The sequence below is a fragment of the Vombatus ursinus genome, unplaced genomic scaffold (genome assembly GCF_900497805.2).
Source record: "Vombatus ursinus unplaced genomic scaffold, bare-nosed wombat genome assembly UNPS02000582.1, whole genome shotgun sequence".
Taxonomy (NCBI): Eukaryota; Metazoa; Chordata; class Mammalia; order Diprotodontia; family Vombatidae; genus Vombatus; species Vombatus ursinus.
The window spans coordinates 24740363-24766791 of NW_020940360.1; the positions used below are offsets into that span (position 1 = coordinate 24740363).

General features: G+C 36.8%; 1 pseudogene; it reads left to right on the top strand.

The window, feature by feature from the left end:
* Nucleotides 1-22087, top strand: part of LOC114037533 — a 129367-nt pseudogene extending 107280 nt beyond the window's left edge.
* The last annotated feature ends 4342 nt before the right edge of the window (nucleotides 22088-26429 follow it).

The window sequence follows — 26429 nt, forward strand, 5'->3', positions numbered from 1 at the left end:
ACCGATTGTCTTGACTTTTCTCTTGCCATTAGACTTGGATGACTCTGGGAGAGTGAAGTTGATGACGTCACACTACTCTGCCTCATTTAAACCCAATTTATGTTCAAGTTAAAAGACACCACCCATACCATTTTATCATTTTTGTCTACCTCAAAGTCCTGTGGCAACAGGCAAGTGATGACGCAGCAGGTCTGGGTACTCTGGGAGTTGTAGTGATAACCCTGCACACAGGCAGCCTAGGCCATGGGATCATCTTCCCACTGAACTAAAGCAGCAGTGGAATTTGGCAGCCCCCTGGGTATCTGAGCAGCAATTTTTAAGGACAGCATTGTTCACCTCCTGGTCTGAGGAAGAGGCTAGAAGAGGTGCCCTAAAAATTGTCTGCTTTCCCCAACCCTGAAATAGCAAATTTAAAGATATCTTCTACTCCAAATGTTCATATGGACTATTTGTGTCCGGCCTGTGGTAAAGCCTTCTGAGCTGTTATTGGTCTGATCAACCTCAACTGGACACACTGCACCTTGCATGGTAAGAAATGAAACTTCAGAATTGTTTTACAGAAATACAGAATTTGAGAGTTGGAAAAGACTGCAATGATCACTTTGTCTAATGCATACATGAAAGAAAACCACAAAATAAACCACCTAAAAAGTGACTGTCCAGCTTTTGCTTAAAGAATTCCAAGAAGAGAGAATTTACACAAATTTTCCTCTGGGCATCTTCTACCTATTATTCCCAGTTCTACCCAATGGGAACACAAGCCTAATTCTCTTCCACAAATCAGTCCTTCAAATCCTTAAAGACAGCTATCATATTCTCCCCAAGTCTTCTTTTCACCTGGCCTATTAGATTGTGAGCTCCTTGAGGGCAAGAACTGTCTTTTGCCTCTCTTTATATCCCTGGCATAGTGCCTGCCATGTAGTAGACACTTAATTAATATCTATTGACTGATTGACTGACTTAACATGTCTAGTTCCTTCAAACATCTCATCTCATGAATTCCAGGACATTCACCATTCTGGTTATTCTCCCCTCTACACTGTCCAGATTATCAATGTCTTTCTTAAATAGCCACGCCCAGAACTGAGATATTCCAGATAAAGTTTGACAACATCAGAGTACTGAAGGACTATCACCTAACTATTCCTGGAAGGTTTTAGCCTCTTGAAAGGTTCAAGGTTATATTAGATTCTTTGCTTCCCGTATAACACTGCTGATTCTTACTGAGCTTGCAGTCCAATAAGCCCCCCCCCCCACATCTTTTTCATAACAATTTCTATCTACCCATGCCTTCCTCATCTTGCATTTTGAAGGTGATTTTATTTTTGGTGCCCAAGTGCACATTTTTTCATTTATCCCTATTAAATTGCATCACATAAGATTCAGTCACATGCTCTGATCTCCTAAAATCTTTTTAGGTCTTTTAAATCCTTATTCTGTCATCCACTGTGTTAGCTGTTCCTCCCAGATTTGTGTCAACTACAAATGTGATGACCATGTTATTTATTCCTTTATCTAAGTCAGGGGTTCTTAACCTGTTTTGTGTCATAGAACCTTTAGGCAGTCTGGTGAAATCTGTGAATTCACACTCAAAAGGAAATGTTTTAAAATGCATAGAATTACATAAAATTAAATGTATAGGATTACAAAGGAAAATAATTATGTTGAAATAAAATTATCAAAGTATTTTAAAAATTAAGTTCCTGGACCCCAGGCTAAGAACTATTGATCTAAGTCATTGATACAAGTGGTGAAATAGCACAGGACCACAACCATAGATTCCACTAGAGACTTCTTCCCACATGGAAGTTGAACCATTAAAAATTGCTCTTTGAACCAAAGCCATTTAAACACATCTTTTTAGTAGTATTTTATTTTTTCCAATTACACATAAAGACAAGTTTTAACATTCATTTTTTTAAATTTTGAGTTCCAAATTTTCTCCCTCCAATCCTTACCTCTTCCCTTCCTCAGACAGTAAGCAATTTAATATACATGCAATCATGTAAAACATATTTCCATATTAATCATGTTGTAAAATAAATAGACCAAAAGGAAAAAAATATGAAAAAAAATGAAAATAGTATGCTTCAATCTGCATTCAGACTGTATCAGTTCTTTCTCTGAAGGTGAATGACATTTTTCATCATGAGTCCATTGGAACTGTCTTGGATCATTGTATTACTGAGAATAGCTAAGTCATCCATAGTTGATCCTTGTACAGTGTTGCTATTACTGTGTACTGTGTACCGTGTACAATGTTCTCCTGGTTCTGCTCACTTCACTTTGCATTAGTTCATGTAAGTCTTTCCAGGTTTTCTTGAAACCTGCCTGCTGGTCATTTTTTATAGCACAATAGTATTTCATTGCATTCATATACTACAACTTGTTCAGTCATTTCCCAATTGATGGATATCCTCTCAATGTCCAAATCTTTGCCACCACAAAAAGAGCTGCTATAAGTATTTTTTACAAGTAAGTCCCCTTTTTATAGTCTCTTTGGAATACAGGCTGAGTTGTGATATTTCTGGATTAAAGGGCATGCACAGTTTGATTGTCCTTTGGGCATAGTTCCAAATTGTCCTCCACAATGGGTAGATCAGTCTACAAATCCACCAACCATGCATTAGTGTCCCAATTTTCCCACATCTTCTTCAACAATTACCATTTTCCTTTTCTGTCACATTCGCCAATCTGATATACATGAGATGGAACTTCAGATTTGTTTTAATTTGCATTTCTCTAATCAATAGTGAGTCAGAGCATTTTTTCATATGACTAGAGATAGTTTTGATTTCTTCATCTGAAAACTGTCTGTTCATATCCTTTGACCATTTAAATACCAATTGGGGAATGACTTGTATTCTTATAAATTTGATTCAGTTCTCTATATATTTGAGGAATGATGCCTTTATCAGGGACTTTTGTTGTAAAAATTGTTTCCCAACTGTTTGCTTTGCTTCCAATCATTGTTGAATTGATTTTGTCTGTGCAAAAACCTTTTAATTTAATGTAATCAAAATTATCCATTTTACCTTTTGCAATTCTCTTTATCTCTTCTTTTGTTGTGAATTCTTCCATTCTTCATGGATATGACAGGTATATTCCTTGCTCTCCTAATTTACTTATGGTATCACCTTTATGTCTAAATCATGTACGCATTTTGACCTTATCTTGGTATATGATGCAAAATGTTGGCCTATACTTAGTTTATGCCATGTGGTTTTCCAATTTTCCTGGAAGTTTTTGTCAAATAGTGAGTTCTTTTCCCAGGAACTGGGGTCTTGGGTTTATCAAACAATAGATCACTATGGTCATTTGCTAATGTGTCTTGTGCACCTAATCTAATCCACTGATCCACCACTCTATTTCTTAGCCAGTACCAGATAGTTTTGATGTTTACCTCTTAATAATATAGTTTGAGATCTAGTATGACCTAGGCCTCCTTCCTTCGCATTTTTTTTCATTAATTCCCTTGATAGTCTTTATTTTTTGTTCTTCCAGATGAATTTTGTTATTACATTTTTCTAGCTTCACAAAATAATTTTGGTAGTTTGATTGGTATGGCATTGAATAAGTAAATTAATTTAGATAGAATTGTCATTTTCATTATATTGGCTCAGCCTACCCATGAGCAATTGGTATTTTCTCAATTGTTTAGCTCTGACTTTATTTGTGTGAAAAATGTTTTGTCATTGTGTTTGTACAGATACTGGGTTTGCCTTGGCAGGTAGATTCTCAAGTACTTTGTATTGTCTGCGGTTATTTTAAGTGGAATTTCTCTTTTTATCTATTGCTACTGGGCTTGTATAGAAATGCTGATGAATTTGTGTGGGTTTATTCTATATCCTGCAACTTTGCTAAAGTTGTTGATTATTTCAATTAATTTTTAGTTAGTTCTCTAGGATTCTCTAAGTATACCATCAAATCAACTGCAAAGAGTGATAGTTCTGCATCCTTACTGCTTATTCTAATTCCTTACATTTCTTTTTCTTTTCCTATTGCTATAGCTAACATTTCTAGTACAATATTGAATAATAGGGGCATAGTGGGCATCCTTGCATCACCCCTGATCTTGCTGGAAAGGTTTGTAGCTTATCCCTATTGCAGATAATGTTTGCCGATGGTTTTAGATAGATGCTACTATTATTTTAAGGAAAGCTCCATTTATTCCTATCCTCTATAGTGTTTTTAATAGAAATAGGTGCTGTATTTTTTCAAAAGCTTTTTCTGCATCTATTGAACTAATTATATGATTTCTGTTGGTTTTGTTATTGATGTGGTCAATTATATTGATAACTTTCCTAATATTGAACCAGCCCTCCATTCCTGGTATGAATTCTAATTGTTCATAGTGTATGATCCTTGTGACATATTGTTGAAATCTTCTTGCTAGTATTTTATTTTAATTTTTGCACCAATATTCATTAGGGAAATTGGTCTATAGTTTTATTTCTCTCTTTTAACTTCTCCTGGTTTAGGTATCAGCACCATGTGTCATAAGAGGAATTTGGTAGGATTCCTTCTTCATATTCTTTCCTAAAAATTTTACATAGTATTAGAATGATTTTGTTTAATGTTTGGTATAATTCACTTGTGAACCCATCTAGGCCTGGGGATTTTTCTTGGGGAATTTTTTGATGGCTTCTTCAATTTCTTTTTCTAAAATGAGATTATTTAAATATTCTGTTTTCTCCTCTGTTAATCTGGGCAATTTATATTTTTGAAAATATTCAAGGGGCTAGAGCACTGGCCCTGAAGTCAGGAGGACCTGAATTCAAATCCGACCTCAGATCAAATGCTTGACACTTCCTAGCTGTGTGACCATGGGCAAGTCACTTAACCCCAATTGCCTTAAAAAAAAATTCATCAATTTTGCTTAGATTGTCAGATTTATTGGCATATGATTGGGCAAGATAGTTCCTAACAATTGCTTTAATTTCCTCTTCATTTGGTGGTGACTTCACCCTTTTCATTTTTTATAATTTAACCATTTCTGAATCCACGTGATTATATTATTGTTTAATTCATATTTCCCCATCTTCACAAAGAATAGCTTTGCTAAAATCTAAGTAACCTATATCCACAGCATTCCTCTCATGAGGTTAGTTTGGGATGATATATATTTACTAAAGCCATGCTGGCTCTTTGTAATGACTAATTCCTTCTCTAGATATTAAATAATCATCTTTTTAATGATTAATTCCAGAGTTTTCCCAGAAATTGAAGTCAAACTCACTGTACTATAATCTGCAGATTCTGTTCTCTTCCCTTTTGAAATATCTGAATTTCCAATCTTGTGATGCTTTCCCTGTTCTTCATGATCTTTCAAATATCACTAACTGGCTCAGTAATCACACCTGCTAATTCTTTTAGGATCCACATTATAAACTGCAGGAAACATCTGGATCCTTTTAGCTCATTTGAGCCAGGTTACTTGAATTCATCAGGGGCAGATAGGTGTCCTTTAACTATAATATTTCCTTAGTTATCTTGGGTATCCACACCCTTTTAGTCATTTCCAGTGTAAAGGTAATTCTCTTTGCAGAGATAAAAATAGAAATTAAGAACTATAAGCTCTGCTTTCTCTATTGTCACTTATCATACAATCTTCCTTTTTCTCCCAATGTAGCTTTTCTAAAAAAAAAAAAAAATAACACACTCTATTTTGGACATCACAAAAGGGAAAGGACTTATTTGTACAAAAATATTTATAGCAGCTCTTTTTGTGGTGGCTAAGAATTGGAAATCAAAGGAATGCCAATCAATTGGGGAATGGCTAGACAAGCTGTGGTATATGATTGTGATAGAATATTATTGTGTCATAAGAAATAATAAGCAGGATTTTAGAAAAACTGGACTTACATGAACTGATGCAAAGTGAAGTAAGCAGAACCAGGAGAACATTGTACACAGTAACAGCAATATTGTATGGTGAAAAACTGTGAATGACTTGACTATTCTGAGCAATACAATGATCCAAGACAATCCCAAAGTACTAATGATGAAGCATGCTATCTATCTCCAGAGAAAGAACTGACATTATCTGAATACAGACTGAAGTATGCTATTTTTTAACTTTCTTCCTTTCATTCAAGTCTTCTTATACAAAATGAATAATATGGAAATATTTTACATGATTGCACATGTGTAACATATCAGATTGTTTACCATCTGAGGGAGGGAGTGGGCAAATAGGGAGGAAGGGAAAGATAGAATTTGGAACTTAAAAGTTTAAAAAAACAAATTTTTAAAAATTGTTTTAATGTGTAATTGGGGGAAAATATTATATTGCAAACTTTTTTGCTTGTTATTAGTTTTCATATCTACACTCAGCTTGTTCTGAGTTTTAGCATTTCTGAAACCAATTTATAGGATCATACTAAGCTCATATTCATTTTCTGTCACCTGGATTTGCTTCCACTCTCATTACATTTCTTTTAAAAGTCTAAATCTGATGATGAATTCCATGTGTATCCACACTGATCTCTTCTACCAGAATTCTTTCCTTTTGTGTCTTCATAATTCTTTTCTTAAGTATATCCTCTGTGAGGAATGTATTTTTAATTTCATCTTTATTTATCTTAGGTATATCTTTGTAGATTAATTTCCAGGTATTCTATACATTGTGTAGTATATTGAATGGAATTTCTTTTATTATTGATTTTTTTCTTTGTTTTTGTTAGTTTCTTATAAAAATGCTGATGATTTTTATGTATTATTTACTTCATATCTTGATATGTTACTGAAGCTATTAATTGTCTTAAATATTGTCTTCATTGATTCTCTGGGGTTTTCTAGGTATATCATCATTTCATCTGCATATCATCTGATTATATTTGTATCTTTAATTTTGTCCCCTTGTTTCATAATTGTAGTGATAATTTCTAGAATTATGTCAAATAGTAGTGTGGAATGAAACCATTCTTGCTTTATCCCTGTTTGTACTAGAAAAGCTTCTAGAGCTTTTTCATCAAAAATGATGCTCATTCTTAGTTTTAAATATATGCTTTTAATCATATTAAAGAAGGACCTTTCTATAATTATGCTTTTGGGGAATTTTTAACATAAATTTGCATTGTATTTTGAAAAAGGTTTTTTTAAAATGTATATTTAAATGTATAATGTGGGTTGTTTAACTTTGATGCTTATATAATTATGTTAATTATTTTCTCAACATTGTTCTATTTTTTCACATCACTAGAATATATCCAACTTGGTCATAGTGAATTATTTTATGCATATATATTCCTGTAGTTTCCTTGTGAAGATTCCATGAAAAGTATTTGCTTTAATATTAATTAGTGAGATTGTTCCATAGTTCTCTTTCTCTGTCTTGTCTCTCCCTGATTTGAATATTAGGATCATATGTCACTCAGAAAAGGGTATTAGGATCATATTTCACTCAGAAAAAAGAGTGCCTTATTTCCTTATTTTTCAGAATAATTTTTATATTACAGATATTAATTACTTCTAAAATGTTTGTTAGAATTCATTTGCAAACTCATCTGCTTCAGACAACATTTTCATTTTAAAGATGAAAAGATGGAGACTCAGAAAGGTTATGTGACTTATCCCAGGTCAGACACTACTGAGCACTAATGTTCCATCTGTTCTTGCTCACAAAGGGCATGATGGCTAATCTTCACCCTAATCCAACTGGAGGAAGTCAGACGAGAGGGGATAAAAGAGGCCCTGTTCAGAATTGGAGCTGCTGCTCTGGGTACGCGTTGTTGCTGGACTTTAATTAGTGAAAGTAGATAGTAATCTATACATGACAGAAGCACTCTAGGCACAAATTTTTGTCTGTCCCTGGAAGGGCAATGATAAGGAACAAAATCATATTTATCTTTCTCATTCTTTGGGCACTGGAGTAAGGCACAAAGACAGAGTATACATGATCCATTTGGACCCAAAATAGTGTGGGAATCATAGAACTATTTCCAAATTAAAGAGGTTGGTTATCAGACCAACAGATACAGTATTAGAAGAGGTCCAGAGGCAAGAAATAGCTGGATTAACATAGTTAGTACTACAAAGTTAGCCCACTGTTACCCTAACATAGTTATCTTTCATTCAAGAGATGGGAGCAGAGCTAATGAACATAGGAGCTTTCAACAGCTAAAGTTCATCTGGATGAATGAGAAAAGTAGGACTAGAATTTTACAACTCAGTGTGAAATTTCCAAAGATTCAGTTCACTGAGCATAAGCAAGTTACTCAATCTCTCCAGGCACCAATTTATTTATCTGATGGACTGATGGATAACTTACCATTAAGAATTTTTTTATCTCTAGCAAACTATGAATCTATGAATTGTGTAAGTCTTTGTCAGGTTTTAACCCTATTCCTTTGAATTCCTGGCATGAAATTTTGGCTAACCCTTCATTTGACATTTTACATTCAATTCAGCCTGTCCATAATCTATGTTGCATAATTGTTAACTATGTTCAGCGAGCCATTTCTTTCCTCTGGACCTCTTCTAATACTGTATCTGTTTGTCTGACAACCAATGTCCTTCATTTGGGAGTAGTTCTATGATTCCCACACTATCTTTGGTCCAAATGGATCATGTATACTCTGTCTCTGTGCCTTACTCCAGTGCCCAAAGAATGAGAAAGATAAATATGATTTTGTTTCATATCATTGCCCTTCCAGGGACAGACAAAAATTTATGCCTAGAATGCTTCTGTCATGTATAGATTACTATCTACTTTCACTAATTAAAGTCCAGCAACAACGCGTACCCAGAGCAGCAGCTCCAATTCTGAACAGGGCCTCTTTTATTCCCTCTCGTCTGATTTCCTCCAGCTGGGTTAGGGTGAAGATTAGCCATCATGCCCTATGTGAGCAAGAACAGATGGGGCATTAGTGCTCAGTAGGAAAAAAAAAAAGATAATATTACAACGGATATAGATAAATCACATGATCCTTGAAAATGGTCTTGGGTTGGGATTTGGATGCTACACATTGTTATCCTCCTCTGCTCCCTGGGAAGTGTCTGTGCTTACAGAGAATGCTTGCCCTGGGGATGAGCCATCTTGAGTGAGTGTAGACTTAACTAGCTCAATGTATCTGATCCCAGACCAGATTAAATTATGCTCCACATTGCATCCAGTCATCAAATGCCTCCTGTGATTCAGAAGTAGTGTGGGATGGATAAATAAGGGGTGAGAGATGTGAAGAAACCTTGATTGTACCAAAAATAAACTCCTCAGCAGGCCTGTGGTCAGAGAGGATATCAATTATTATTTCAGAGTAGAGATGGGAATAACAGTATCTGCCTTAGAAGTCTAATCCTTCAACCTCCATTTCTCAAAATAGATGTGACATGTATCTACAAAACAAAACTTCCTTCCAAAATATTTTGTTTCCTATTTAGACTTAAGATTTCCAACTGAGCCCTATACTCCAATAATGTTAATGAAGTTGACACAACTTCAGTTGTCAAATATTGTCTGCTTGTTTCATTTGCCAGGAATCAGAGTTCCACATATCTAGCACTCAACACTTTACAAAATCTTTTTGTAAATTCTTTGAGATGGGTAGTGCAAGTATAGTACTTGAGATGACAATAGATTATCTTAGAGAGATTAAATGAAACAGACCCCAGAGCCAGTAAACAGCAAAGCCAGAACTTGAACCCAGATCTTCAGGAACCAAATCCAGCATTATTTTAACCACACCACAGCTATGTTGAAAGTTTTCCATTAGTTCTAAACCAGGTTACTCTCAAATTTTAAAAGGTAGCTTGGAACTCTTATCTTCTGAAAGTCCCACTGTGTATGGGGGCGTGGGGGAAGGGAGATAAAATATGCTAAGGAGATAGGAACAGCTTTCTATTTGACTTCCGTAGAATACTATAGACTTTGGGATTTCTTTGTGCAAAAGAGAACAAAATTAAATACAAAAGGTTTTAAAAATAGAGAAATTTTGTTATTATCTAATTTAAAATATCCTTATGAAACTATATGTAACAGAATTTCACAGTTTATTTTAAAATCCCCTTTCTTACTCTTCTTTGTATATCAAGATGTTGGTGTTTGCTGGTGATTGTAACAGTCATAATAAAGAAGAAAAGTTTTTGTTAAAGAAGAACATAAAGGAGTGTTGAATTTGCAAATCAGAGGTTATGGCTCTGTTATCTGCGTGACCTTGGGAATATCATTTAATCTTTGAGCCTCAATTTCCTCATTTGAAGAATGAGAGGGTTGAACGAGGTGTTCTGTGAGGTCCCTTCCAGCTCCATTTCATCTATAAGCTTTCCTTCCTGTCTAATGCATCTAATCTCACTAAGCTTCATTGGAGATGATACATTATTATTGTTTATCTATTTTGTTTGACCACATTGCTCTCTTCTACCATACCTAATTTTTTCAGCATGACCTTTCCTCAGATTCTGCTGCCTCCCTTTTCAGGGTTACAGTGAAAGGGCAAAGGTTTTTATATGAACAGAGAAACAGAGTACGGATTGTGTGAAAAATGGGGGTGAAAAAGGCAAATGGCAGTGGGGTGAGATGCTCACCCTGGACGTAAAATCAACCCATTAGCAGTATGTACTGAACACCCACTGTGTTCAGGGTACTACATGAGGGGGTGTGGGAGAGTGCTGAAGAAACAGGATTCATGGTCTCTAACCTCAAGAAACTTAAACTCTCTGATCTACTGCCCAATGAAATATTTTCTCATTTATTGAGCAAAAGGGACTTTTAAAATTGGTAGAAAAGGAGACTATCCATGTTTTATGGTCAATCTTATGCTAGACAATTGCTTTAGCTTTATAGAAAAGAAAGTCACTCAAATGAAGACAAAGTGTGAATTCTTATGCCTAGGGTATAAAGGACAAAATACTCCCACCCATAAATAAGGACTTCTAAAATGCCTGTGGAACTAAGTCTAGGGGTATCTACATTTTAAAATATACTCAAAGGTCAGTGATCAGAAAGATTACCCTGCCTGTTTCAACTGAGTCAACATTGTGGGCTCAGATGCAAAGTACTATGTAAGTGGGTTTATGGAGGACCCATTCACACTTTCAATGGCTTGATATCTCTCAAGCAGGCCATTTGGACACCTACTCATTCTTTGAGTTGGCTCACTAACTCCAACATGCTCTAACTTTGGCAAGTATAAATTCCCAGAGAAGGACTACAATCATGTGATTACATTAGACTCTCTCAGGGTCTTAGTGGCAACTCTGTTGTAGGGAAAAATTCTTTATCTACTCGCCACTTTAGCCCTTAAGCTTCCACCAATGTGTTTCCATTTAAACAAAACCAGTCAATAATAACAGTCAACAAGTAAGTGTTTACTATGTGCCAAGAATTGTGCAAAGTGTGGGGAATACAGATACTAACAAAAGGGAAGAAAGTCCCTATCCTTAAGGAGCTTACACTCATATGGGAGAAGACAACATATAAAAAGAAGCAGAAAAGGGGAGAAGTCAGAAAGAGTGCAATCTGGTGGGAAATGAAACAATAACTGGCCTCAGCACCCTTTTTCCAAAAGGGGGCTCTGAGAGGATCCATTTAATCAGAGAAGGGGGGGAGGAGGGCAAAGAGGTTAACGCTACCTCTACTAAGTGTGAATTCTAGGACTGAATTAATTCCAGGATGAAGAGTTCTTTGGGACAGGATGGAGGAGTCTTGAGTACAGCCTGATGAGAAATAAGCCACTCACAATAATAAGGCTTTTAAATCTTAAGAATAATCATTGACTTAAAATATGGTTTAAAATAACATTTTAGCATTAAGACAAATTCAGGAAAAATAAATGCATGACAATCCATGCATAAGCCTGGGTCACAATCTCACCAATTCACTTAATATCATTTAGGAAGTGGGGGGGGGGAATAAAGGAATCTGCTAATAAGGCACATGAGAAAAGAAAACCCATGCATTTAAGGTAATTCACAACTCTGGAAGTGTAAATGTCATTGTCCTCTTTCTTCTCAAGAACTATCCATAGAAAAATCATGATGAAATTAACTTCTATGTTGAAAAGATGCTGAACTGAATTGACTAACAGGTCACTGGGCCTTAAATTATACATAGTGTCTCTTATTAAAGGTTGAAGCTGACCTAAGATTTTTGCAATACCTTATATTTCAACCAACCTAGTAGATGACTTCTCTCATTCTCAGCTTTCAAACTGTTCTGTACTCAGCTGGACTTAATTCACAGCAGAAACTATAGTATCCATCACTTCCAACTTTAAGTTTACCTGATAGTTAAAATCTCCTCACTTCTTTCTAGATACAGACTCTAAGTCTTCTCTGCAAATGACCCCACCTTACCTAATGGTTAGTACCCAAATTTTAATCTTTTATCTAAAATCACAAAGACAATTACATTTGTCCCATGATTATAGAACAGTTTGGTGCTCATATAAGTCCAGTATGCTACAGCTTATCATACTCAAAATAAGCAACGGCTGTCCCAGAATTCTGAGTATCTGGTTCTCTTATGACTCTGAGCAGACATATGACCCAGACAAATAAATTGCCAAGGCAGACTTAGGTCAGCAACAAACTGTTCTATATGAAAGGTCACATTACAGGGACAATATCTTACAACTAGCTAAGCCTGACAAGGTGCTGTTTGACTCATAAAATTCTTAATTATATACGCCTTAAGAGAAAAGATTAGACTATAATGTATTTCCCTCTCTCCATAGGGAAAGAAATGCCCACTGTGTTCACAATGTTGTACTAGTTACTAGAAATGAAAAGATAAAAACAAAAAACACCCAGTCCCCAGCCCTAAAGAAATTTAAAAGAAAAGCATGAGTTAATTTGTTACAGTAATCATAAAGCTAGAGCAATTGTTTTGTGGATCAGAAAGGCAACTGCCTAAATCCATAGTCTCCTTACCAGCTGCCCCACCAGCCATACCAGACATCATACCCCAGAGGAACTTTCTATCTTGCTTTTCTCATTGGGGACAGCCTCTCCTAGGACACTTTCAGAAAAACCTCAGCCATGATTCACTTCACTACTTCCTCTCCAGCCACCTCCTCCATGGCCTCCTCACCAACTGACTTGTTGCCAATCTTACATCTTTTTTCCCCACCCTCTACCATGCTCTCCAGGTCTGGAACCATGAAACTTGATCACTCCTGGGAGAGATGTACTTATTCTACTCCCCTACAACTCCACTCACCATCTCTGTAGTTTTCTGGACCAAAGTGCCTCTCCCTATTCACCACTCACCTATGTTGTTTCACCCCAATAGACTATAAGCTTCTTGAAGGTAGGGCCTGTTTCTGTTTTATTTTGGGTTTTTTTGCATTTGAATCCCCAACACTTAATACAGTGTTCTATACACAGTAAATATTTTCATTTATTCATTTCACAACCCAGAAATGGACACCAATTTCCCTCTTTCTTTGAGATTGCCTATAGCCAGCTTAGAAAGGCAGGGTTAGCCTAATACCTTGGGTCAGTTTTTACATACTGGCCTTTACACTACACAGAGGACTGTGCTGACAAAAAAGAGTAAAAGAAAACAAGGCTAGATCTATATGTAGGAGAGCAGTGCAGCTTTCAGATGTATGGTTACCCAGGTGGATTGTACTGTCTGGCATGCTTCTGTTACTCTGTATTGTATGTATTCCTTCAAATAGTTGAATGCAATGGGCTATACTAAACTGAAAGTTGTTAGGAATCTTAAGGCTCAACATGTAGAAGAGGGTTGAGCAGTGATAATTGTGAATTACAAGTCCAATGTCAGTTGTATCCTTGACATTATTTTCTGAACCCTGACCTTGCTTTTCTAGTGCACTTGAGTCAGCAATAAGAATCACAGAATTGTGGGATATTCCAGAATTCCAGTAACAAAATCACGAAGTCACAGTGTCAGATGGCAATAAGGAAAAGAGCAACAGTACTAAGGTGGTAAGGTGGAATTGGGAGAGCATGGGAGATGGAGAGGGTAAATACCAGCCACTTAACAAATATTGCAAATGAAGGAAATTAATCCATGTGTAAGATGATTTGCAGTATATGGGTTAGAACTGAATGATATGGGGAACTTTTGTAAATACAATGTAGGACAATTGCTCCTTAGTAATCAAAGGTTTTTCCTGGTATGCCATTTGCATAGCAATTACCCACTGGCAGTCTGAGCTGAGCCTGACTCATGCCAGTCCCATGGTAGTTTAGATTTGATATTGGAACAAAATGGAACACTTATAGGACATTTGATAGGTAAGAAAAGGGGATTTATTAAACCATAGAAAGAAAAGGAAGTTAAAGAAGAATAGGCATTAAGGACATCCCGAGTTGATTCAGCTGAATGGCCCATCTCTTCACTTCTTTCTGGATACAGACTCTAAGTCTTCTCTGCAAATGATCCCACCTTACCTAATGGTTAGTACCCAAATTTTAATCTTTTATCTAAAATCACAAAGACAATTACATTTGTCCCATAATGATAGAACAGTTTGGTGCACCATCCAAGCATCAGGCAGTGAGGAAGTAGCAAAAATCTGAGCCTAGAGTCCTCTGAACCAACCAAGTCTTGAGAAAGGTCTCAATACCTTTTAAGGAAAAACTAGCCTAACTTGTAGGGGTAGAGGAGTTGCCATTAGGATATTGCCGCTAACACAATTGGGTTGAATTTGGTATAATTTGCAAAGACAGAAATGTCTAGCTTCATACTAACACTCTGAGACGTATTCCGACCTCTTATAACTTCTCAGAAAAAAAGTTCTTAATCTTACTATACAAGAAAAAGACTAATATTGCTTTTCTGTCATGTCAAAAGTCAGATATTATAGCCAATTGTATCTCAAGTAGTATGGATTTAGAAGTGGAAAGGACCTTAGAGATCATAAAGTCCAACTTTCTCATTTTACAGATGAAGAAATTGAGACCCAAAGAGGTTAAATGACTTGCCCCAAGATCACTGAGATAGTTAAGTGATAAAAATGGGATTCAGACCCAAGTCTTCTGTTTCCAAATTTGGTTAATGAATGAAATGCATTTATTAAACACTGAGCTAAGTGTTAAGAATATGAATACAAAAGTGAGACAGTCCTAGCCCTCAAGGAGTTTGCAATCTAATGGTGGAAACAATGCATATGGGGTAATAGTGACCATGGAAAGGAGGTTCAGTTTAAGAAGACATGAATTTGGTGAGTAAAATAATAGAGCAATCTGTTAACAAATTTATTTAAAAGGCAATGGTAGTGGTGAATTAATTACATTTCTCTGAGAGAGAGATGGAAATGAGGGATAGGATCAGGTATATTCCATAGGGAAGGTAAAAATGGCCAAGGTGAAAATGAGAATGCATGATCCCAGGGAATACCAAGCCAGCCTCCTTCCAGAAATGGCCTCTGGTAGTCCAGTTTAGAGGATAGAACAATAGCACCAACAGGATCATCATAACAGAAAATGGCAGAGTAAAGATGAGAATGCATGGTCCCAGAAAGAAGACAATACATTCATGGAGGGGGGCCTTGAGAGAAAGCATGATAGCTGTCTTCAAGTATTTGGAAAGTTGTCACATGGAAGAAAGAATAGACTTGTTCTGCTTGGCCCCACAGGAAAGAACTAGTGCAATGAATGGAAAAGATTTTGGAGGTTGTTTGGGTTTTTTTAGACCATTTGTTACTAGAAGTCTTTAAGCAAAAGTTGGATAGCCACATGTTGGCATATTATAGAGGGAATTCTTGTTCAGGTGCAGGTTGGGCTGTGTGGGTCAGAAGTCCCTTTGAACTGTTTTTGATTCTGGGATCCTTACAAAACACATGGATGTGCTTACCTTTGTATGGTGTGTATAGCTTACCTACTTACAAATAATCACATTTGTAGGTAAAATTAATTAGTAAAAAAAAAGTTCTTCTTGATAGGTTAAGAAAAGAAACTGCTTTATACCACATCATCATGTAGGTTTGCACTTACTTTTCTTGAAATAAAAAGGAAAACACTATGTATATGAAAATAAACTAAGAGGAAAATACTATGTATAACAAGATTAGGTATTGCTCATAGGCTGGATGTGTACCATGCTGCTTTCTATTTATCAATTTCTATCCACAGAATAACTGAGCCAAGAGAAAACCACTGGGAGGCACCTTCTGTAGTGTTCCAAATACCACATGTGATGTGTGATTTCTTGGGAATTCAAGAAGTGAAGTGTTTTTGAAATGTTTCCTCAATAACAGAAAACATCACATTTTATGGTTGACATCAGATAATTTGGTATGACTTCTACTAGTTACTTACTCTTCTAAAAGAATACACAAATTCAACTTTGGATATTTTTTTTAAACTTTTTCCAGCCCTAACTTACCTATCATATACTTACCTATCAGTAAAATGTCTGTGACTGATGGATACTCTGGGCATCCTCCCTACATTATAATAAGTGCCAAGTCTAAGATTCTCTGTACACCATTAGGAGAGATCATATATATTTCATTAAGTCATAGGTTGATGGATTTGGAGCTAAAAAGGTTAAAGATCAATAGTCCATACTCTTCATTTTCGTTATCAGGAAACTGAGGCCCAAAGAGGTTAGGTATATTGCTGGAGATTACAGGTGACAGAATTGGATTTAAACCTAGGTCTTCAGACTCCAATCCCAATACTTTTTCTATTCTGTCACATTACCAATATGATAAGACTTTCATCAGTTAGATGGATTGTGAAATTATACTAATGGGTTTTCCCAAATACCTAATACCTTCTATTTCTTTTGTTCTTCCTTCCTTTTTTAAAAAAACATTCTTTTTTTAAAAATGTCACCTCTAGTATGCACCTACCCCAACAGAACTTTCTATTATGACAAAGAAAAACAGTTAAACAAAATAAACTGAAGTATCCACCACTTCTAACTACCTATGCAGCATTCAGCACCCATAGTCTACCCCCTCTACAATAAGGAGAGAAGTATTTTTTGTCACTAGTCTTCTGATACAAAGATTGATCATTCCATTTATCTAAATTCTGTTTTTTCAGTAGTTTTTCTTTATACTTTTATAGTAATTGTGCATTCTATTCTGCTGATTTCACATTTTTGTACTATATCAACTCATATGTCTTTCCAAGTTAATCTAAATTCATGATGGTTATCATTTCTTGTAACTTAATAATATTTCATCATATTCTTACACTGCAATGTTTCAGCCATCTCCCAACCAATGGGAGCCATTTTGTTTCTAGTTTTTGCTACCATTAAAAGTGCTGGGACTTCCTTGGAGGTATACACATACTACCATTAGGTCAAAGGGCACGAACGTTTCAGTGGCTTATTTAAAATATAATTCCAAATCTTTTCCCAAAACATTGAACCAAATTGTAGAGCAAAAACAAGTATATTAATAGACCTATTTCCTCATAGCTTCTCCAAAACGACTTCTGTTTTTTTTAATTTGTTGTCTGAGGTAAAATCTCTAAATGATTCTAATTTGCATTTCTTTTATTAGAAATGTGGAGTATTTTTACATGATTATTGATCATTTATTTGCTTCTTTAAGTCCATTTATGTAATTTTATCTATTGGGGGATAGATATTGATCATATGTTTATTTCAATTCACTAAATGCCATGGATTTTTTTTTTGGTGGGGGTGATCTGGACCAGTGATTTTATTAGTGTAGGGAGCTCCCAGTGAGGCAGAAACCAAGACAAAACCATAACTCTTTTGCAACTTATAGTCTTAGAAAGTTGTTTAAAGCATTTAGAGATTGTAGGTATCTTCCTCAAGGTTAAATACCCAGTATTTGTCAGAGGTAAGACTTGAACCCAAGTTTTTCTGGCTTGAAAGTTAGTGTTCTATTCCCAGTGCCACCCATATCCCTTTGTTAGGGACAAACCTGATGCCAACACTTTACTTAGTTCAGTTTGGATGTTGGGACAAACTAAGGTACTTGTAGGTCATTGAGCAGTTCACAAAAGAAGGTTTACTGAATCCTAACATAGCAAAAATAAGACTACAGTGGTACTTGACTTTTATAGACATGCCCCCTCATTTTCGTATGGAAGTACCCTTGGCAAACAGGACAGAGTACAGTGAATCTTCAGCCATCCACCAATTTGGAGCAGTCCCAATCCCACAATGGCCCAGGAAGCCATGTCAGCACAGTCAGAAGCCTCCAAAAAGCTATATCAAAGAAGGCACGGCCTAAGCTTAGTTCCACCCTCTCACCAGTCAAGTCCTGGCTTTTTCTAACCCATGGAGGGGTGGGGAAGGAGGAACCCTGGAAGATATTGGTTCTACTACACCCTATATTTATATTACAAAGCAAATAGGATAGATGTAATTTCTCTTTTTTCTTCCTTCTCATGACTAACCAAAAATGTTTATTTTCAGTGGTTTTGATTAACTAGAGGAAAGAAAAGGAGTATCAGTTCAATGTTCCAAAAATGGACATGAGGATAAAATGGCTTCTTGCTCTCTGAAGCCATTAAGAAAAGGAATAAGTCTAAATTGAAAAAAAATATATATATGGCTTCGGTTAAAATAGAAAACATTATTTTTGTGGATTATTTTAGAATTATTTTATCTGTGTAGAAGATGTGTAATCTCTCATTGGAAGACTTTCAAAAGTAGGCATTATCTCAAGGGATCAGTCTGGAGGATTTAAGGGCAACAACATCCTCAAATGATCCTCTTGAGTTTGTCAGATGAAACCAATTTACCTGCCATGTACTAGATTTTTTTCTGAATACATTTCAAAATATTTTCTCCTATTTCCCCATTTAGTCATATTTTCCCTCTCCTATAATTCTCTTCTTTCATCCCTGAATTCTTGCTTCATAGAACTGCTCCCACTCCCTAAAGGCTGCTGACTGTCAGTAATAGTAGTAGCCCAAAGCCTTTGAAAACTGGGTAAGAGCAGTTGAACAGGTGTGAAATGTGCTTTCTTAAAACTTGTTTACAAGCAGATGAAAGAATGCTTAACCAACATTCAACACCTCTTCAGCTGCTCCTGTCAGGTCTTCAAAGGCTCTTTTCTATAGGGGACTGACTGTCCTAGGTTGATAATCAAACTTCTGTCCAGGGTAAATTGCAATATGTTGCATCAGTAACTTCTAGAATCCACATCTGTCTAAGTAATGTGAGTAAATAATTTGCATCCATTCAATGATCTGAAAGTTGGGAAAATGATTCTCTATCTCATTGAATATGTGACCCAAGGAAAACAGTGTGGTACTGTGGGAACAGCTGGATTTAAACATCCAATCAAGCTTCACATTTTAACTGACATTTAGGTCCTGTTTGGCCTTGTGAAAATCATTTCACCTAAATCTATAATTTTATTGGATATAGGGGAACCAGCGGATATGAGTCAATCAATTCCCAGGGCTGCCTTTAAACATCCCTAAACAAGGGCCCTTTAATAAAAACTACTTATTTTTTTGTTTTATGTGGGGTTTTTTTTAGGTAATTGGGGTTAAGTGACTTGCCCAGGGTCACACAGCTAGTAAGTGTCAAGTGTTTGGTCTGAGACTGGATTTGAACTCAGGTCCTCCTGACTTCAGGGCCAGTGCTCTATCTTCTGTGCCACCTAGCTGCCCCATAAAAACTACTTATTAAGAAATGTACAGCACATACAAAAAAAAATTTAACACCTGAATTACTTTATACACATAAGCTATTATTATTTCCTTAATCTCTTGTCCCGGATTTCCCATTTGGAAGTTACTGAAAATGCTTGATTAACATCTCATAAATATGTCATATTTTGTTTGTATTAAAGAACAAAATACCTATAAAAATCAGATAATATTTCATACTAGCCTAAAAAAAGGATTTCTTTCTTTAGATCCATAAAGAACTAATACCCACCATTTCAAAATGGTTTAAATGTTTTTTGGTGGGTAGTTAATTTCCATTACACAGAATTATAAATAGTGCCACAAGAGGGATAGTGGTTAGACCTGTGCTTTCATTAGCACAGGGAAATCCTGAATGATGGAAGTTCCTCTAACAATTCAAGTTTTCTGCAACTTATGACCTTGAAGACTCTCCTAGGTCACTAGGAGGTGGGGTTTTTTATTTTTAAAAATTCATCTTTTATTTTTACATTACCTGTATTTCCCACTGTACTCTTTTCTTTCTCATTTCCAAAGACATGCTTTAAAACAAAGAAAAAAAAGAGGGGAAAATAGTTCAACCTAACCAACATATTGAAAAAAGTCTGACATATGTAGCATTCTACACCCATAGTTGCCCACTTCTGTAGAAATACATGGGGGAGAGGAATGGAGCCTTCTTATATCTCTTAAGTGGGACAAAGTTCGATCTTTAACTTAGTATTGATAGCTATTGAGAAGTTAATTGACTTGCCTATGTGTCAGGGGCTGAATTTGAACTCAGATCTTGCTAACTGTGAAGGTAACTTTCTATCTCCTACACCACACTATGGATCCACAAATTATAAAGCATACTATTAAGGTGTTACCTTCAGACTAATATGCCTCTCATTTTATCAAAGAAAGAGATCATCAGTCAAACCACTAGCAGATCCAGTGAAGCTATTGTTAAGTGAAGGATATGAAGGGGGAGGTTCTAGTAACCACACAATCACTTCCAGCTAGGTCTGAGTATTCCCAAAGTCTGTAATACCTGGTGGAACAGATATCATTGAAGTGTTCACCAGCCAGCAGATGGCCAGGCATTATTCAGCAATGGCCCAGTAAGGATCAAACACTGAAGCATGACTGATTAAAGCTTTGCCAATGCCAAGAGTGAAATCAAAGGTTCTGAAACCTCAGTTGTAAAAGCACAGGAAGAAATAATGACTTGGATAAATTAGTTTTAGAAAAAAAGGAAGGAAGGGAAAGAGAAAAAAGAGAGAAGGAAAGAAGGGAGGGATGGAGAGAGGGGGGAGGGAAATAAATCAAGGTGCAAGGTAAGTAATGTCACACAAACAATTCAGAATTTCAAAATGCAATCTGACAAAAGAAAACACCATAGACCCTCATGGACTTAGCTAGTCATGGACTATAGCTAAGTCATCTTGACTGCTATGTGAATCATTTCTAATATAGAGAGAGCTTAGCTTGAAAGGAATTGTAAACCAAAAACCAAATAAATCACAAGTTTGCTGAGCCCTAAACAGAGCTTAAGCATTAAATTTTACTTAACAAATGGACCTACTTCCATTGGTTGAGCCAAAGGATAGCAGTAGGAAGGGGGTAAGCAGGTAGGAAGATGGGATGCCAGCCTTCTATATCAAGTTGAAGGTAGCAAGATGCCCCCAGTGTAGAAAGAGAGTACATCTGGTACAGACCAAAAGATGGATGAGCTTCTATTAAGTGCCTTTGAGGATTTTGATAAAGTTAAACTCAGCATCCCCTTCTTCCACCACAACCCCTGATACTTCAGGTTCCCAGAAGAGACAACCTGGAAACACAGCTAATGATGCCCTCTTTGCCTCCCAAGAGTTCTTCCAAGAACTGTTTGACAGTGAGCCGGCATGCCAAGCCACTGCAGAGTTTGAGAAGGCCATAAAGGAACTGGCTGAGGAGGAACCCCACCTAGTGGAGCAGTTCCAGATGCTTTCAGATGCACAGGGAGAGTGGGCAGTTATACAACATTTCAGCAAGAGTTCACTTCCTGCCTGAAGGAGACACTCAGTGAATAGCGAAGAATGCCACTGACCTTCAGAATTCAGGCATGTCTAAAGAGGAACTGACAAAGGCCATGGAGAGGCTGGGCATAGAAAAAGGGGGGAAAGATGGCAATATACTCCCCATTATGCATATTATCATGCAGAGCCTACTATCTAAAGAGTTACTATATCCATCACTAAAAGAGAAATGCCCAGAGTGATTGCAGAGCCATCTTGAAGTGTTGCCCCCAGAACAATTTGAGAAATACCAGGGACAGCACAGTGTCATTGGCAAGGTTTACGAACAGTTTGAAAAAAAAAAAAAGATAGATGCTGACAGCTAGGATTCACAGAATATCCACTTTGAAATGGTGCTAGATCTCATGCAGTAGCTTCAGGATCTGGGCCATCTCCCAAAAGAGCTTGTAGGGGAAACACTCCCTGTCTTCAGCTTCAACCTTGACACCTTGAGTCTGTTGGGACCTTTAAGTGAAAGTGGTAAGCAATATCTGATCATGTGAAATTCCTCACCCTTCCCTTTCTATCCCCAGCCAGGAGTGAATACCTGAAGTCAGGGCTGAGAGTGATGGCGATTTTGTGGAGCTGCCTGTCTGTCCCCTTTACCTTCTGCCTTCTTCCCCTTCTCTTCATCAGCTGTCACCCAAGACTATTTCACACCAGCATGATTCCCTCTGTAGTTATTGAAGCTGCTGTTTCTGGGAATGGGACCTATTATTGAAGTTGCTCTTATTGAGTCTTTTACCAACTTCCTCCATCCCTTACTGTTCTCTACTGCCAGTGAAAGTGCCTATCTCTACTTGCTTAAAGTGTAGGAGGGAACTCTTTATAGACCATGTTTCCTTCCCCTTGCCCCACCTACCTATAATGTGTGTGTATATACCTTCACTGATGCAGGAGGGTGCACCTCAGCCATGATTTGAAGGAAACCAGGGATCTGAAGTAGTGCATTCCAGACCAAAAAGATGATTATTCTCTTTCTTCTCTGAGCATCTTTCATACAACGATTGAAGACTCAATGCCCGTAGGGAATAATTACAGTCTAGTTTTAGAAAGGAAAGTATGTGAAAATAAGTAATATAAAATAAGGTTGAAAAGGTAGGTGAGAACCCTAAGATGCAGAGCTTTAAATGGCAGTTTGGGAATTTAAAATTTTGTTCTAGAGGGAATGGAAAACCACTGAAGATTTTTGAGTATGAGAATGATCTGCTCAGATCTGTATTTTGGGAATGCCAATTTGGCAGTTGTGTGGAAGATAGCTTAGAGAAGAAAGAGAATGGAAGCAAGGAGACAAATTAGGGAGCTATTGTGGTGGTCCTAATGAGAGCTGATGAGAGTCTCATCTAGAGTAGAAGCTATGTTGATGGACAGAAGGCAATGAATATGAGAAATATTGTGGGTGTATACTCAATAAGACACTCCCCTTAATAGGCTCTGCTAAAAGGATTAGGAAGTTGCTTTAAAGAAGAGAGAAGAGAATCAAAGGTGATTCCAGTATGGTAAACCTGAATGACTAAAAAACAATGGTACCCTCAACAGAAATAGAGAAGTTTGTTGGAGGGGCACATTTTGGGGAAAATACATTGTGTTCTATTTTGTACATAAGCTTCAGGTGCTTTAGGGACATCCAGGTGGAAATGTCCAGCAATCAACTGTCCAGTGGTAATGGAATCTAGAAGAGAGGGGAGGATGTACAGATCATGGCATCATTTGCATGGAGATGCTAACTCAACCCATGGAATTTGATGTAATCACCAAGGATCAGAGTGTAGAAAGACAAGAAAAGCCAGGAAAGTCTTGGGGCAACCCCCAAGACCAGTTAGTGAGTAGGAGCATAATTGTGATCCAAAAAAGTATATAGAGGGGGCAGCTAGGTTGCACAGTGGATAGAGCACTGTCCCTGGAGTCAGGAGAATCTGAGTTCAAATCCGGCCTCATACACATAACACTCGCAACTGTGTGACTCTGGGCAAGTCACTTAACTCCATTGCCTAGTCAAAAAAAAAAGTATATAGAGGAGAAAAGCCAGACATGTAGGAAGGTAACCAAGGAAGAGAGACAAGTAGCAAGAGATATCAGTAATAAAAACCAAGGAAGAAGAGAGTATACAGGAGGAAAGGTGTCAAAAGATGCTAAATGACAAGAATGAAGTCTGTGAAGAGGCCACTGGGATTTAGCAGTTAGGAATTCATTGGTAACTTTAGAGTGAATAGTTTCAATCCAGTGGGTGGGATTAAGATAGCAAGAGATTGAGAAAAGAACAGGAAGGAAGAAAGTGAAGGTAAGGAGATTCTTTCTAGGAATTTGCCTGTGAAAAGGAGATGAAATCAAAGAGCAAAGGCTTGAAGCAATAGCAGGGTCAAGTGAAGACTTTTTAAGGTTGGAGTAGTCCTGGCTAGATTTTTTTTTACTATCAGTAAAGAGCCAGTTTATAAGGAGAGGTTGATGATGAAAGAAGCATTACTCAGGAATACTAGAGGGAAATGAGGGAGTTTAAATTGAGCAAAGCATAATTCTAAAAATAAATATTTATGAGTAATCTTTTTTGATAAGTCAATAGAGCATTCATTTTAATAGTTAATATAGGAATTGATGCTATTGCCATGAAATTTGTAGCTTTTCTTTAATAATAATTGACATTTATATAGCATTTTATAGTCACATTGTCCTTTACATGCATTATTTCATTGATGCTGGGACATTAAAATATTGTTATCTTCATTTTAAAAATAAGGGAAAAGGTCAAAGGGTTCAGTGAATTTTTCAAAGTCACCCAGTAAGTCTATGGCAAAGTTGAGATTCAAACCTAGGTCTTCAAACAAGTGCATTGCTGTCTCTATTATTCCATACTGGGCAATTGCAGTATAATTTTTTTTAAATGTTTTTCCTTAAACATTTAAACCTTTACTCAGCAAGGCACTATTAGATCTTTTTATTTTCTTCTTGTGGTTATATCCTGATCAGGGTTGTCTCCAGTCATTAAGCAAATGCCTCGAAATTGACTGAGTTTTGATGAAAATAATAGCTTTCAGTGATTTTTTTTCATTATATCCATTCCATTGGCAGCATCTTAGGATAAATTCTCAAAAGGAACAGTGGAAGGGACTTGCTTATTTCTCTGTAATATTGTAACAGATACGTGTCATATCCTTCTTGATTCAGACACTTTAAAATTTTTAATAAGAATTATAGTAGCAATAGTTAAAATGTATATATTCATAGAAATATAGTATACATGGAGATAATATCACAATTTGCTATTTATAAAATGGCACTTTTCCATAAATATAGAAAATCAGCAATTATCATAGGAACTATTTATCAACATTTGGATGAAAATAAGTAACAAATGGGAACACTATTTATTCATTAAGATTCTACAATAGTCCACCAATTGTCCCCTTTACAAATTAGTCTTGTGCTATATGTGTGCTCTCATTTCAGGGTCAGTAAGAATAAAGAACTGCAATTTAAAGTAAACCTTGCTAAAAAATGATCTCACTAACCATTTCCTAATTTCCCTTAGATCTTTGTCGTCTATGACTTTTGGTTCTTTTACTTTGGTATTTTCTTTAAATGTTTTTTGTTTTATTTTGTTTTAAGCAGCTATTAGTGTAATCAAGTTCTAGTGCTGAGGTACTGAGAATAATGACTACCTAAAGCCTCAGGTCCTTCTTACTGTTATTTTCTGAGGTCTGCTCTGGTGCTCAATCTTGGTCTCTCCTCTCCACTCCTAAGCTTAGGGCCCCCAAACACATTGTCCCACAAATGATCTTGCTCCCTGTGGTCAATACAGTGACTGCAAACTACAGTTGTCCTCTCTACCCTGGAGCTGAAATCAGGGACCATGCTGCACAGCCAGAAGGGTCCCTGCTTCTCTACTGCACTCACCAGGTGTGTGCTAGCTTCTCCCCCACAGCAGCCTAGCCCTGGACGTGTCTGGTCAACACAGGTATGCTTGGTGTCCCTCGACCATGGAAGGTCCTTCAATCTTCTCCTACTCATCCACCAGACCCCCACACACATTGTCCATGAGATGAAATTTTCTAAGGCTGAGGCTGCCTCCCAATCCCAGCTGGCCCCAGGATTTGTTGTTTATTGATTCCACAGAGTTGGCTTGGAGGTGTTTGCACTTCACTCAGGCTAAACCTCTATCCCAGGAGGTCTGGTCTTTCCTGAGAATCTTCTCAAGTTGTCTTAGAAGAACTATTGCGTTACCCTAACTTTTGTTTATTGCTGCTGCTCTACACTCCCTTTGAGGCAATGTTCTGTCTCATTGATTGGTTGATTGATTGATTGCAGAGGAAATTTTGGAGAACCAAAAGTTTTCTGACCTACTTTAACATCTTCCCAGAATTTTCAAAAATATAGTATCATCAGTGTGAGTCCTTTCTTCAAAGGACACAAATGGCCAAAGCCATAACTAAAACAGGATGATCAAGGTTTTGTCCCAGGGCCCCAAATATAAGGGTGCTGGCAGCATATAAGAATCCTTCAGGAGTACAGAAATGAGAAAGTTTAGCACCTAGTTAGCAAGAATAGTTAAAATAGGAAACTACCATATAACAGCTTCTTCCTCACCAATTCATATACTGGAGGCAATCTATTCTGGCCAAAGCAGTGTAGCATTGGCAATGTGTGCCCTGGCATATCTGTCTTTTCCTTCACTCCCACTGAAATTGTCTTCAAAAGTTTACTTATTTGATTACATTTTTCATGTTACTGTTTATAGAAAGTAGGTTTTTTGAAGCTTTTCCTGGGTGATAAATGCCAATTTTAGCTCTGCAGATCACAAACTCTCCCTACCTCAGTGGAATTCAATGGGTAAAGAGGTTTAAGGGACTG